Below are 13,544 nucleotides of genomic sequence, written 5' to 3' on the forward strand. Positions count from 1 at the left end.
GTGCAGCGTAGGACGTCCACCCACAAGGTGGATGGACGACCTCACAAAGGTAACGGGAAGGCGCTGGATGCAGGCCGCTACCAACCGGTCTATATGGAAATCATTGAGGGAAGCCGATGTTCGGCGACGGAAATGATGATGATGATCATGCTAATTTTATTTAAAAGAATGCTAGAATCTAAAAGATATTATGCCTTTACAGGTAAATTCAAAGAAAATAAACTTGTCGACAGAAAAAATCTAATAGATTAATAGATATAACACACTTTATTGTAGGTACACCACATAAGACAAGAAAAGAAAGAAAGTTAATAAAATCTTCGTCTTCGTCGCGACACTCTTGCCAGAGTGGTCGTGATCGTCACACCTTGTTTGGTGGCAAGCCTCACAATCCGTCGCCATTTCTCCCACACTGCAGCCTTTCTTGTGCACTTGTGGAGTGGACCATTGAGTGCGGTTTTGAGCTGGTCAGTCCAGCGCAAGAGTGGCCTGCCGCGCGTGGCGCTTGTGCCCTCAACCTTCCCCTGCACGACAAGGTCGACAAGTCGTTCAACAGAAATAAAATATGGTGATGTTTAAAATTTTGGGAGAAAACACATTTTAGAGCACCCAACAAATTTCTCGAATGCAAAGTGAACCACATGAATATGTAAATATTCTAGCAACTTGGCCCCACTTTTACCTGAATGTTTTAGCTGGATACAGCTTCTAGCGTGCGAGGCTGAGTGTACCGATATCAATTTAAATATACATCCTGACTGTACGTGCTCGCTCATTACGGTATATACAGGGTGTGATGGTTTTGTCAACCGGAAATACTTTTTGAGAAGCTTTAAGGCCCAGAACAGACGGTGAAACGCTACTGCAACGAAACTGCAACTGCTAGTTACTTTTGAGTTGCATCTAAGTTTCTGCCATAGCGTCCGTTGAGAGACCACACATGACGCGACCAGTTTGAAACTTTCAGTTTCAGTTTCATTCATAAGAATCATCAGAAAGTTGCAGTTTCGTTGCAGTTGCGTTTCACCGTCTGTTCTGGGCCTAAGTAAACGAGTTTAAGCAACAAATCTTTGTCATAGTAGTTTTTGAAGCGGGAAATATTCATCGTATTTATTTCTTGCTCACGCTCTAGATTTTTTTCGCGAAAGAGAATTCGCGTTAAGGATAGTTTATTTTAACACATGAATACCACGCGACTCATCTGTGAGCCTTAAACAATAAAATTAATTTTGTGTGTCTCGATATTTTTAATAGTTTCTATTTTCATGACCGATCTCGTTTTTGCAAAATTTAGCTTCAATTTATCTTTAAAGTAAATCTCATATCACCCACAAAGTGGACCAACGACCTCATAAAAGTAGCAGGAAGGCGCTGGATTCAGGCCGCTATCAACTGGGCGATCTGGAAATAATTGGGGGAGGCCTATGTTCAGCAGTGGACGTCCTGTAGCTGAAATGATGATGATGAAACCTCGTTTATTTGCTTGAGACCGTAACAACTATCGTAAAATGTAAAACAACTATAGTTTAAGTAATTCTCTCTACCTTTCTTCCTCATTTAAAACGTATAAAAGTCTTCAAAACACCCTGTATACAAATGTTTGCGAGCGGAGTATCGAAAGTATCCTGCGAGGTAAGTGCTGTATTTTGTACGAAAATTATTGCATTGCTGCCTAGTAGTGATGTGACGCGCGCCGGCGGTAAAAATGTATCGATGTCTGACAAATTGTATGCTATTTGAGCAGAACATATTAAATACTACTATTACTTTTTACAGCCATAATGTCACAATTTTACCTATGCTTAAAAAATAAAGATTAATGAATTTGCATTTTCTAATGATATTTTGATGGATATGAACCCTATGAGGCATGCAAAGGTTTGGTGTCAGAAAACACAATCATCTCGTCATCTCATCAATAATCAAATTCATTCATTCATTACGTAGGTGATACCTAATTAAATATCAATCTTGACAAGGTACCATAGGAATTTTTAGTGTTTTCTTGTAAAAATAATGTGTTAAGAATACACTCGAGTTTTTTGTCTGCTTTATAGCAGCATTAAGTGATTCAATGCTTGATAAAAAAAAACACTCGAGAGAACTTATTTTTGAGTTTGAATGTTTCAAGCGTCGTTCATGTACGAGATAGAGATGAATGGAAGCTCATTGAATAAACACGTCATATCTGGGATATAAAACCCAATCAATAAATGAAATCGCCCAATGAAGACATTTGCTGTTAATTTTCCCACCAAACAACAAATCAAAAATCAAAATCAAATCAGTTTATTTGCGTGAAAAGTGGTCTACAAGTTCTTACAATATTAAGATGTCCGCACAGTCCACCAGAAGCTGGCATGCAAATATTGTTAACATTATATTTATAACATTAAAAATTAATAAATTACATTTTGGTTTTTAATTAATAACTTTTAGTGTTAATAGAATTTAATTAATAATACATAATTTAATTAGTAACAAAATTTAATTAGTGCCAAAACAATAGGAAAAATTGTTGAACTATCGTAAAAACCTTTTACATTGTAAAAATATTAAAAAAAACGTTCTAATTTGCATAATTTCCCAAAACTTTATCGACAAAACCAACCCTCTCACATCCCTGGCCTAATCGTCCCCGCAAAGTGCAGTCTCGCCGTCATAATGTCGATAATGCACTGCACTAATTACCGCGATCAAGTATCGATAGAGTTTGCGTACATCACTACCACATTTTTCGGGGCTTAAAGTATTATGAAGGGGGAGGGGATTATTGTGACAACTTATAAATTATTTAGTTAGGTTTTGGACGTCTTTCGGTATCAATTGTCTTGTAAAATAAGCCACACGCTTCTTAAATAATATACTTTAACATTTGTGATTTGGTATTTTCAATGGACGTCACACGCTACGTTTTCCGGTACGCGGCCTCCACTCCAGAACCTTGCTGCCCAATCGGCCGTCAGTTCTGCGTACTATGTGCCCTGCCCTTTGCCACTTCACACAAGGTGGACCGACGACATCATAAAGGTAGCAGGAAGGCGCTGGACAGGGCGAGAGCAACATGGAAAGCATTGGGGGAGGCCTATGTTCAGCAGTGGACGTCCTATGGCTGAGATGATGATGATGATTTTCAATGTTTAATAATGTGAATTTAAAAATCAATTGATTTTGAAATTTCGTCGCGTTGTCTGGTTTTCAGTGTTGTACATACGGACAAACCTACTGAGATTAGAATTTTTACTTCTACTCTGTCTGTCTCTCTGTATCGCTTTCACGCCTAAACCACTGAACCGATTCTGATGAAATTTGGCATAGAGATAGTTTGAGTCCCGGGAAAGGACATAGGATAGTTTTTATCCCGGTTTTTGAAACAGGGACGCGCGCGATAATGTTTTTCTGTGACAGACAAAATTCGACGCGGGCGAAGCCGCGGGCGGAAAGCTAGTTATTATCAAGCAGAAGAGTTGGTTTGCTTGAACGCGCTAATCTCAGGAACTAAATAAGATAACTACTGATCCGATTTGAAATATTATTTTTGTGTTGGATAGCTCATTTATCGAGAAAGGCTTTAGGCTAACATCACTCTACAACCAATAGGGGCGGAGCAAAAGAAAAATGTTGCAAAAACGGGAAATAATAATCACAATTTTCACGCGTACGAAGTCGCGGGCACATTTAGAGTAGGCGCACACCGTTGATTTTTCGTCGGCCGATAGTTTAGTCGGGCAGTTGATCAGTATGGGCTTGTATGGGAGTGCGCACACTACGCCGATTCGATTTGGCCGATTCTTCATACAAATTAAAATCGGGCACAACTATCGGCCAACTAAAATCAACGGTGTGCGCCTACTCTTAGTTGAATTAATTAACTCCAAGTTATTCTTGAAATTGAATTTAGCTGAATTAAGTTTTGTTCTGGACTCTGAATTCGAGTTGAAACATGTTGTCACGTCTATACGACCGTCTGGACCCCATAAAGCGTTGGCAGCCATCCATGCATTATTGAGCGCTGGCCCCCATAAATACTAGGGTCAGATCGGTGCAAGGTGCACGTGGGGTCAATCCACAGTTATACACCGTAAAATATTAGTGGTTGTTTTCCCGTGGCAGAACGATTTACCTTACCTAATAGGAAAAAAAAACCTTTTTTTTATCCACAACGAGGAAGCTCTTGACCTGTATCTCACCTGATGGTAAGTTATGATCAGGCCGAAGGTGGAAGCGAGCTTCACCCGGAATCCTCAACCACGGAGGAACTGGATCTTACCTCTAACTGCCGGAACACAACAATGCTGTTAACATCGCTGTTATGGCGACAGACTTAGGTTAGATAGTGGTAGCTAGCCAGGCGGACTTAGAATAAGGCCTACCACCAACCAAACCGAACAGAAAAATCTGCCCCCACTGGGAATCGAACCTGGGACCTCTGCGTCTGAAGTAGGTGGTCTCACCACTAGACCACAGAGGCGGTTACCTTTAGTAGTACCTACTATAGAATCGTGCTAGTTATTTTTGGAAAAAAAAAGATGTTCGCAGCTATTCAAAAAAATAATCATCTACTCGAAAGCGTAGGAAATGATAGTTTCTTTTACAAAATGTGACGTATTTGGGTACTGCCTGAATCACGAAATCATGTTTAAAGTAAAAGAAGCTCCCGCACTAAGTAATACCATAATACCTACAGCATTTTGCCTCCTGTCACATAAAAAAAGCATAAACTTCAATGAATCTTACAGACTATTTTTTGATTTGAATTAAAAAAAAGTTCCTTAATGTATTGTACTTTTAAGATAGAATCATTTTATTATTCTGTCTAATGGCTTCAATGGTGCGAATTTGAAGCACACTTTACTGCGGGAAAAAAAACACTAAAACACGGTGTAACCATCACCGTAAAATTTTGAGTTCCGTCAGATTATAATGTGACCAAAGTTATAGGTTACTATCTAACCCATAAAGGTAGGAAGGCGCTGGATGCAGGCAAAACAAAAATTATGTTAGATTTTATATTTATTTATTTATTATATCCATTGTACAGTATAACCATAACAGTTGATTACGAAAGTAATGAAAAATTATATAGGTACAATATTTTCTACTGTGTAGTTTATGTTGTATTTAACGATCGAAGTACTGCTTACTTAAGTCTTGGTTTGTTTAGACTTTTGCACCATCTGCAGGGAGAAAGAACAATGTCAGTTATTAAGTTGGATTTTACGGCCAAGGGTACAGCGGTTATAATTTGTTTTCCACTGTACCATCGAGGGATCAGCCAAGGCGCAAGGGTACACAGGAAAAAAGGTACTTGATGCTACCAACCGGGCCATGTGGAAATCCTTAAAGTCAAAGTCAAAATTTCATTATTTGTATTTTAAAGTAATTACAAATCGTGAAATATTTCTGCTCATAAGGAGCCTCTACATGTCTCAAAATCTTTTTACCCTACCAGCGCTTCCGTTAATATAAATAAATTAATAGAAATAGCAGTAGTAGGTCCATTATTGACTCAGGAGCAGTTCTCTGTAGTTCTCGTTTATCTTATAAGAATGGGTATACAAAATTGCGTGGTATATTAAACAAGGTACTTAGTGACGTGCTAATATCTAGATTTACAGATTAAGGGGGATCCTTGGGGGGGGGGGGCTTTGTCTATTGGACGTCATTCGGCTGAGAAGACGATGTCTAACTTTAGTTTGACATACTATGACATACTTGTTTATTGTCAGTGTTGCATATCTTTTCATATAGGTTACTAAATCTTTGTTTGTCACCTGTCATCCGCTTTGCAACGGAGGGAAGTCGAACCTTAACTTCGAACTCCTATGTGCTTCTGATTAGTTTCGTTGCGGATCCAATGAAAGTTTAACTTTCCCCGGGGCAAACTTGGCCTTCACTGGTTGGGTTATTGGCAGTCAAGCTGTAGATCCTGGCTACACAGGAGTTGCAGCGGTGGGAACGAGAGGTGGGAACAGTCCGTCATAATGACATACCTATCAACGCAGTTAGGCTTCCAGCAGCCTAATATTCATCGTCGCCATAATCCTCAGGACGCTGTTCCTGTGGTGAGGCGACTGCTAGGGCCAGCACCACGGCAACTATGAGGAGGAACTGTGGTAGAACGGAAAGTGTTACAGGCGGGTATATCAGTGGACTGAGAGTGAGTTCAGAAATAATTCCAACAAAAGATTTTATTGCTTTAATGGCTTCATTGGTTGCCCATTAAGAGCGTTTACGCCGTTTGGCGCAAAAACAGTACTTTTTAAAGTCGATACAATCAATAACCAGTACCTCTAGTAGGAAAAACTTTCGAGTTCGTTTCGTTGCGTATTCAAAGTGTCATCGAAAAATTTTGTATGAAAAATTAAACAGCGCCCCCTATATTATAGCCGCCCTAGGAGGCGCTGTTTAATTTTTCATACAAAATTTTTCGATGACACTTTGAATACGCAACGAAACGAACTCGAAAGTTTTTCCTACTAGAGGTACAGTTATATTACAAATATGTTATAGGCATAAATAATTAGGTAATTTCATCGTCTAAATAGTTAGTTGAGAAAATATTTCTATTAATATAGTATTTAAGAATTCTATCAACATAAGTCCACACAGGTTTTCTAAATTTCCACTTTAGCGTCAGTTTACATAAAAATTTTTGGGAGCCTGCAGGTGATGAGCTATTGGACGTAGAGAAGGTTATTAATTATACGTACATTTTCTACTTTGAAAATTATAAATAACTTGAAAAAATCGAACTGCCTAAGGCGGGAATTGAACCCACGATGATTTGATTGAATGATTGAGATGCGACTCTAAACGCTAAAAATTTAATTTTCTACTTTGTCGAAGATAAGCACGAGAACGGTTTGTACAAAACATATGAATTTGGTCTTATTCAAGGCAGGATTAAATGCCCTTCAATGAAGCTTCATGAAGACCACTTTTCGGTAGGGTAAGTCCTTTACGCGGTATAACCGGAAAACCGAAAATACGCCCCTTTCGGAGGCCCCCACCACTTGAGCACAACTCCGTCGAAGTCGAAAACCTAGGAGAATCTTAAAATTGGCCACCAATAAAGCCATTAAAGCAATAAAATCTTTTGTAGGAATTATTTCCGATTTAAAAATATAATTTTACTGGCCTACATATACATAGAGTTAGGTCAAGTAATTACTTTTGAAGACATTGAAGTTTTTCTTTTTCTTTGCGGTCCAGTGTATTTTGTGACTGTAAGTGAAATAAAACCAAAAAAACTTACCAGTAGTGAGTAGTTCATGTTTTTTGCAGGTGACTCAGAAACGCAGAATGTACGCCTCTGCCAAAACTGCCTCTTTTATAGCAAGGAATGTTAGCAATTTGACGTCAGAAAAACGTCATTCCCAAAATATATGACAATACTAGCTGTGCCCGCGACTTTGTACGCGTGAAAATAGTTTGAATAATATTTCCCGTTTTTGCAACATTTTTCTTTACTGCTGTAGGGCGTTGGAATTAGCCTAAAGCCTTCCTCGATAAATACAAAAATAATCTATCCAACACAAAAATATTTTTCATAATAGTGTCTGAGTTTCTTGCGCTGCTTCTTCTCAGCACTGGCCCATTTATTGTCCTGAAGGAGTGGTAGGGTTAATACTGGGACGTGTAAAAGTGCTTTTTTAAAGCCTACTTACAGAAATACATGAGTTTTTACTAATATAAATCGGATAAGAGGGCTTAGTGTGAGTTGACATCAAACTTATAAGCCTTCAGTATTTCCTAAGATTAGCGCGTAGGTACAAGCAAACAAACAAACTCTTCAGCTTTATAATATTAGTAAGTATAGATTAGTACAACTGTACAAACTAACTCATTATTTTAAACTTTCATGGTCACTAACATAATTACATATTATTACGGACGAGATTGTAACAGTGCCGAAATATCGGAAACTCAGAATTAGGTACATGGTAGCAATCCCGTCGGTAATAATAATTAGTCGTTCGTTCGTTTCAGCCGAAAGACGTCCACTGCTGGACAAAGGCCTCCTCCAAGGTTTTCCACAATGAACGGTCCTGCGCCATCCGCATCAAGACACCTCCCGCGACCTTCACCAGATCGTCGGTCCACCTAGTGGGAGGCCTGCCCAGTGCCCACCCACGCTACGTCTAATAATATTTGCGTGGAGGAGTAAAGAACACCCAGACATCAAAACTTTCGCCTTTATAATATTAGTATGATATTGATTGGTATTTCCCCTAGTCGTTTTTTAAACATTTTTACTGATAGCGGATGGTGGGAGGGTTCATTTCGTTTTCGTGCGCTTCGCGGATTCCCTAGCAAGAGCTGAAAATCAGTGTTCTGCCCTTTTCAGGGCAGTGTTTACATTGAGCTCTTTGCTTTTTGCTTCGCTGCGACACACATCATGCAGGAAGTATTCTTCCACTTGTTACTGCTTTTGTTTGTTTTATGCATGCTTATATAACTAGTATTCTACTGTATTCTATTCTTTTCTTATTATTGTTATGCTGCAACTTTACTCTTTATGTGTGTTAAGTGTATGCAAATAAATGATTTATCTATCTATCTTATCTATCTAATTACTCATTGTTTTTTAACCTATTCAAATCTTAATCTATACTTCTATACTAATATTGTAAATGCGAAAGTAACTCTGTCTGTCTGTCTTGCTTTCACGCCTAAACCACTTAACCGATTTTGATGAAATTTGGCATAGAGATAGTTTGAGTCCCGCGAAAGGACATAGGATAGTTTTTATCCCGGTTTTTGAAACAGGGACGCGCGCGATAAAGTTTTTCTGTGACAGACAAAATTTCACGCGGTCGAAACCGCGGGCGGAAAGCTAGTTTAAAATAAACCAGTAGTTTCTGCGTATTTTCGGAAAATAAAACAGCTGTGTAACATTTTAGGAAGGTCAATAAATGTGACATTTTGAAGTACATATAGGTACATATACAATGTAAGTACTATCACAGGATAATAATAAGTACTGTACTATCGCCCACAGTGTTAACTATCCATTTCCGTTTTTGCTCTCGCTCTCATCATATGGTGCTTCTTTGCGATAGAACGAGACGATTTGACCGGCAATGGGTAGTTAACACTGTTACCGATAGTAGGTACTTAACATTATTGTTGTGGTATTTGTAACAAAACTCCTCCGAAACGATTTGAGCGATTCATGTCACCGTAAAATTGTAAATCCCATCATCATCATCATTTCAGCTACAGGATGTCCACTGCTGAACACAAGCCTCCCCCAAAGAGTTACAGATTATCCGGTTGGTAGCGGCCTGCATCCAGAGCCATCAGGTAGTTTGTTCACCTTGTGGGTGGACGTCCCACGCTGCGTTTTCCTGTTCGCGGCCTCCACTCCAGAACCTTGCTGCCCCATCGGCCGTCAGTTCTGCGTACTATGTGCCCTGCCCATTGCCACTTCAGCTTGCTAACCCGTCGGGCTATGTCAGCGACTTTAGTTCGTTTACGGATTTCCTCATTTCTGATTCGATCTCGCAAAGAAACACCAAGCATAGCTCTCTCCATAGCACGCTGTGCAACTTTGAGCTTCTGTATAATTCTATAATCTTCTGTATAAATCTTATCTAAACACTTCTTCTTAAATGAGTACACGCAATCATGAAAGATGTCGATGTCCCTATCCTTTAAATCGTTGTATGTTTGCATACACCGATGTAGGGGAGCATACTTCACGTTAGTCCTACAATGAGGTAAGTTGAAGTTACTAGTCAAGGGATGTCTAGGGATGTGATAGGAACAGTCAGGTTTATTTGTTGAAGTAATTGGGACAATTCAAACCACCACGAATAAGGGTTTGTAAAGTGATGAGATATAAGTTTACGACGGTTCTCCAGGGAAGTAATCCCAAAGCATAAAAGCCGGTGTCTTCTCCAATGCATGCGCAATACGCAAGGGCGTCCGCGGAAGACCAGTTTCGTGACTTGCCCTTTTGAGCATGTCACGATAAAGGCATAGTTTTGTCTCACCTTTACCTCTTTGTTTTAATAGCCTACATTATATGTGTTTTTGTTGTTTTTTTTTTCTGTATTGTGTCTTTTTTACTGTGCCAATAAACCTATTCTATTCTATTCTAAAACCTAGTACAGTAATCAGCTCTACGGGGACAGTCACGTCTTTTGTGAGGTACGAAGTAGGGTACAGTTATAGTCTGGTCCGTGAGCACGTTGAATTTTGTCCAATGACCCCAGCTACCCATCCTTATCGCTCGCGCGTAATTGTTGCTGTCGCGCTCGCACACTCAAGCTTCAGCCTCGAATTTAGCGGGCAGCGGGGCGGCGGCGGCGGCGGCGCGGCAGCGGGGCGGGCAACGCAGACCCGTTCTCGAAACAAGCGGGCAGCTCGCGCGGCGCTTTAGCGGCGAAGTGTTGTGTTCGGGGTTGTGTTGTCGAGATATTTGTTTTTATTCGCAAACGAAATGTCTGAACAACGGCGACAATTTTATTTCGATTCAAATTTATTCCTAACGCTCGATTTATTGTGGGCAAAAGAAGAAGTGCGCTGCCCGCTCGTTACCCGCTCCCTCGCCGCTGCCCGCTCGTTGCCCGCTCCGGCGCCGCTGCCGCGCCGCTGTTTTCGAGAACCGGTCTATTTGATTTCACGCATAAGATCCTGCCGCTGCCGCGCCGCCGCCGCTCCCGCCCCGCTGCCCGCTAAACTCGAGGCTGAGGCCTCACTGCGGGTGCGCGTCGCACAGTCGCGACAGCAATATAATTACGCGCGAGCGATAAGGATAAGTAGCTTGGGGTCATTGGACAAAATTCTACGTGCTCACAGACCGGGCTTTAGTAAACGGCAAAATAAAAATCGTGTTAGATTATTTATTTATTCAAAGTATCCATTGTACAGTATCACGATAACAGTTGATTGTAAAAGTAAAATAAAAATCATATTACAATAATGTTTTCTACTGTGTAGTTTCGTGCTATTTTGGTTCTGTAGGTACTGGCATAATTATTATGTTGTATTTGGCGATCGTGCTTATCGAAGTCTTGGTTTGTTTAGACTTTGATTTCACCTGTTGGGAGAAAGAACAATGTCAGTTAATATAGGTCTAGGCTTTACTCAGTATCTACATGATGATGTGATGGTACCTACATTAGGGATGTTATGGATATGTAGTTTCGGTTATGGAAACGGTTACGGATATTTTTTTATTTCGGATATCCGAAAGTTTCGGTTACGGTTACGGATATCTGTTCTTTAGGATGCAATTTGCAATAGTTGTCTAACACGGTTCATTCATGGCCGCACAGTTTATATCGAAATAAAAAGTAATAAAAAAATAAAAATTGATACTAGATGGCATTATAAAGGTTGGTCAGGCTGTTATGCCATTACATAATGCTATACAAAAAACAATTTAAACTGTCTACATCCGAAACTATCCGAATCTTTTGAATCCGTTACGGATATTTTTTATATCGGATATCCGAAAGTTTCGGTTACGGGTACGGACATCCATAACATCCCTGATGTACATGATGATATTATATTATGAGTACCAGATGCAGGTCGCTACCAACCGGGCCATGTGGAAATCAATATGCCTTTGACCAATGGACGTCATTGGCTGAAACGACCATGTCTGACTTAGTTCGATAACTCTTTTATAATGCGAACAGCTAGGGACTGGAATTCGCTGCCTGCTGCTGTCTTTCCCGCACACTGTAATCCGGGCCTTTTCATCATATTCATATTTATTTAATCAAGGCGAGAGTGAATAGGCACTGACAGGGCAGATTTATGTACCATCCTAGACTGCATCTCACTTCACACCAGGTGCGATTGCGGTCAAATATCTCAATACTCAATCGTTGTCTTACATAAAAAACATACTATGACATCCTACCTATATCGACGCAGTGAGATTTCCTGCAGCTTCATCTAAGTCCTCGTCGCTATCGAAGATGCTGTGGTTCCCAACGATTTCGAAGCCCGGTATCTGTGGTGAGGCGACTGCGAGGGCCAGGACTATGGTAACTATGAGGAGGAACTGCAAGAGAACGGAGGGAACCATAAGGCTAAGAACTCACGGCGCGATTTTCATCCGCGCCCGCGGCGGTTTTGGAATTGCGGTTTTATTTCAAAACTCACGAGAGCGGTGTCACTGGTACAAAATGGGCGCCCGCTGCGGGTGAAAACCGCGTCGTGAGTTGTGCATTAGTTTTTACATAAGTATCTGCATTCTACAGAAGCTGCGGGCCCGCAAACGCCGCGGGCGCGTGTGAAAATCGCGCCATGAGTTCTTATCATTTACATGCCAATATCTTGGTAAAACATGTTGTACCTATCACCTATTAAAACTGTAAGACCAAATCATGTTGCTTTGTAATACGTTTTCACACATGTTTATGTAAATAAATATATTTATCTTTATCTTTAGCCTTAGAGAACATCAAATATCGGTACAATGCTAACTGGAGAGAAGTCAAACCTTAAGAGGGCGTCCATTAATTACGTGAGTATGAGCTGCCATACTGGCGGATCGCAAGCGTTTTTAAAGCGGAGTAGACTAAAAGCTAGTGAACGCCAGACCTACGTCATTTTATAAAAGCTGAAAGTTTGTCAGCGTATGCTCCCAACATAAGTACGAATGTTGGTGAATCATGAAGTTTGGGTCATCGTGGCTTTAGGAGCTACCCTAAAAAAACTGTCTGGCAAGGAGTTGGAACTGTCAAAACTGTCTGGCTGATGAGGAAACTACTTCTAATTATTGCCCAAATATTATCTATGTCGGCGCGCGGGGCGCAATAAATTAAATAACTTAAGGCCGGGTAACAGAGAAAATGGCGAAAATGAGGTTTTCATTTTTCATTTTTGAGGTACTAAACAGTAAAATAAAAGGCTAAGATTTTTTTTGGGCATAGTTGAGGATATTTTCTAGGGCTATTAACGGATGGAAACACGATTTGATGAAGTTGACTCGATAGAATAAATTCCCAAAGTTACCTCTATTCGTTTTCTAATTATGGTTTTANAAAAAAAAAAGTCTGCTTATTTATTGCCATTAAGGCGGAACAAAGTTCGCCGGGTCAGCTAGTATGTATATAAAAATCAGCAAAAAGGGGGCGGGAGGGTTGAAGATTGAAGGTTGAAGTTAAACATTGCTAAAATTGTCTCACGTAAGTAATTAATGGGCGCCCCCTAAGTGGAATAAAACAAAAAAAACTTACCAGCAGCGAGGAATTCATATTGATTGATGCAGGTGACTCAGAAACTCAGAATGTAGGCCTCTGCCTAAACCGCCTCTTTTATAGCAAGGAATGAGTTTGGCAGAAATGTTAACACTCAGCTTGACGTCAGAAAAACGTCATTCCTAAAAATATGACAATACTAGCTGTGCCCGCGACTTCGTACGCGTGAAAATGGTTTGAAAAATATTTGCCGTTTTTGCAACATTATTTTTTATTTACTGCTCCGCGGTAGGGTGATGTTATTAGCCTAAAACCTTAATTTCGAACTCCTCCTATGTTCTTCTGATTAATTTCGTTGCGGGTCCAATGACCGTT

At 40.2% G+C, this 13,544-nt stretch overlaps 2 long non-coding RNA genes across 2 annotated transcripts; both read right to left on the reverse strand.

Annotated features, from left to right (window-relative positions):
• Positions 1 to 5,036: 5,036 nt before the first annotated feature.
• LOC114353002 (uncharacterized) lies at positions 5,037 to 7,298 on the reverse strand. Its single transcript, XR_003655908.1, has 3 exons — positions 7,259 to 7,298; positions 5,994 to 6,111; positions 5,037 to 5,177 (listed from the first exon to the last, which is right to left on the reverse strand). It is a non-coding gene; the product is annotated as an uncharacterized LOC114353002 (long non-coding RNA).
• Positions 7,299 to 10,845: 3,547 nt separating this feature from the next.
• Positions 10,846 to 13,288, reverse strand: LOC114353034 (uncharacterized). The gene is made up of 3 exons (XR_003655910.1): positions 13,209 to 13,288; positions 11,885 to 12,028; positions 10,846 to 11,050 (listed from the first exon to the last, which is right to left on the reverse strand). It is a non-coding gene; the product is annotated as an uncharacterized LOC114353034 (long non-coding RNA).
• Between the last annotated feature and the right edge of the window lie 256 nt (positions 13,289 to 13,544).

This window comes from Ostrinia furnacalis, unplaced genomic scaffold (genome assembly GCF_004193835.3).
Source record: "Ostrinia furnacalis isolate ACB-3 unplaced genomic scaffold, ASM419383v2 OfSCF1534, whole genome shotgun sequence".
Taxonomy (NCBI): domain Eukaryota; kingdom Metazoa; phylum Arthropoda; class Insecta; order Lepidoptera; family Crambidae; genus Ostrinia; species Ostrinia furnacalis.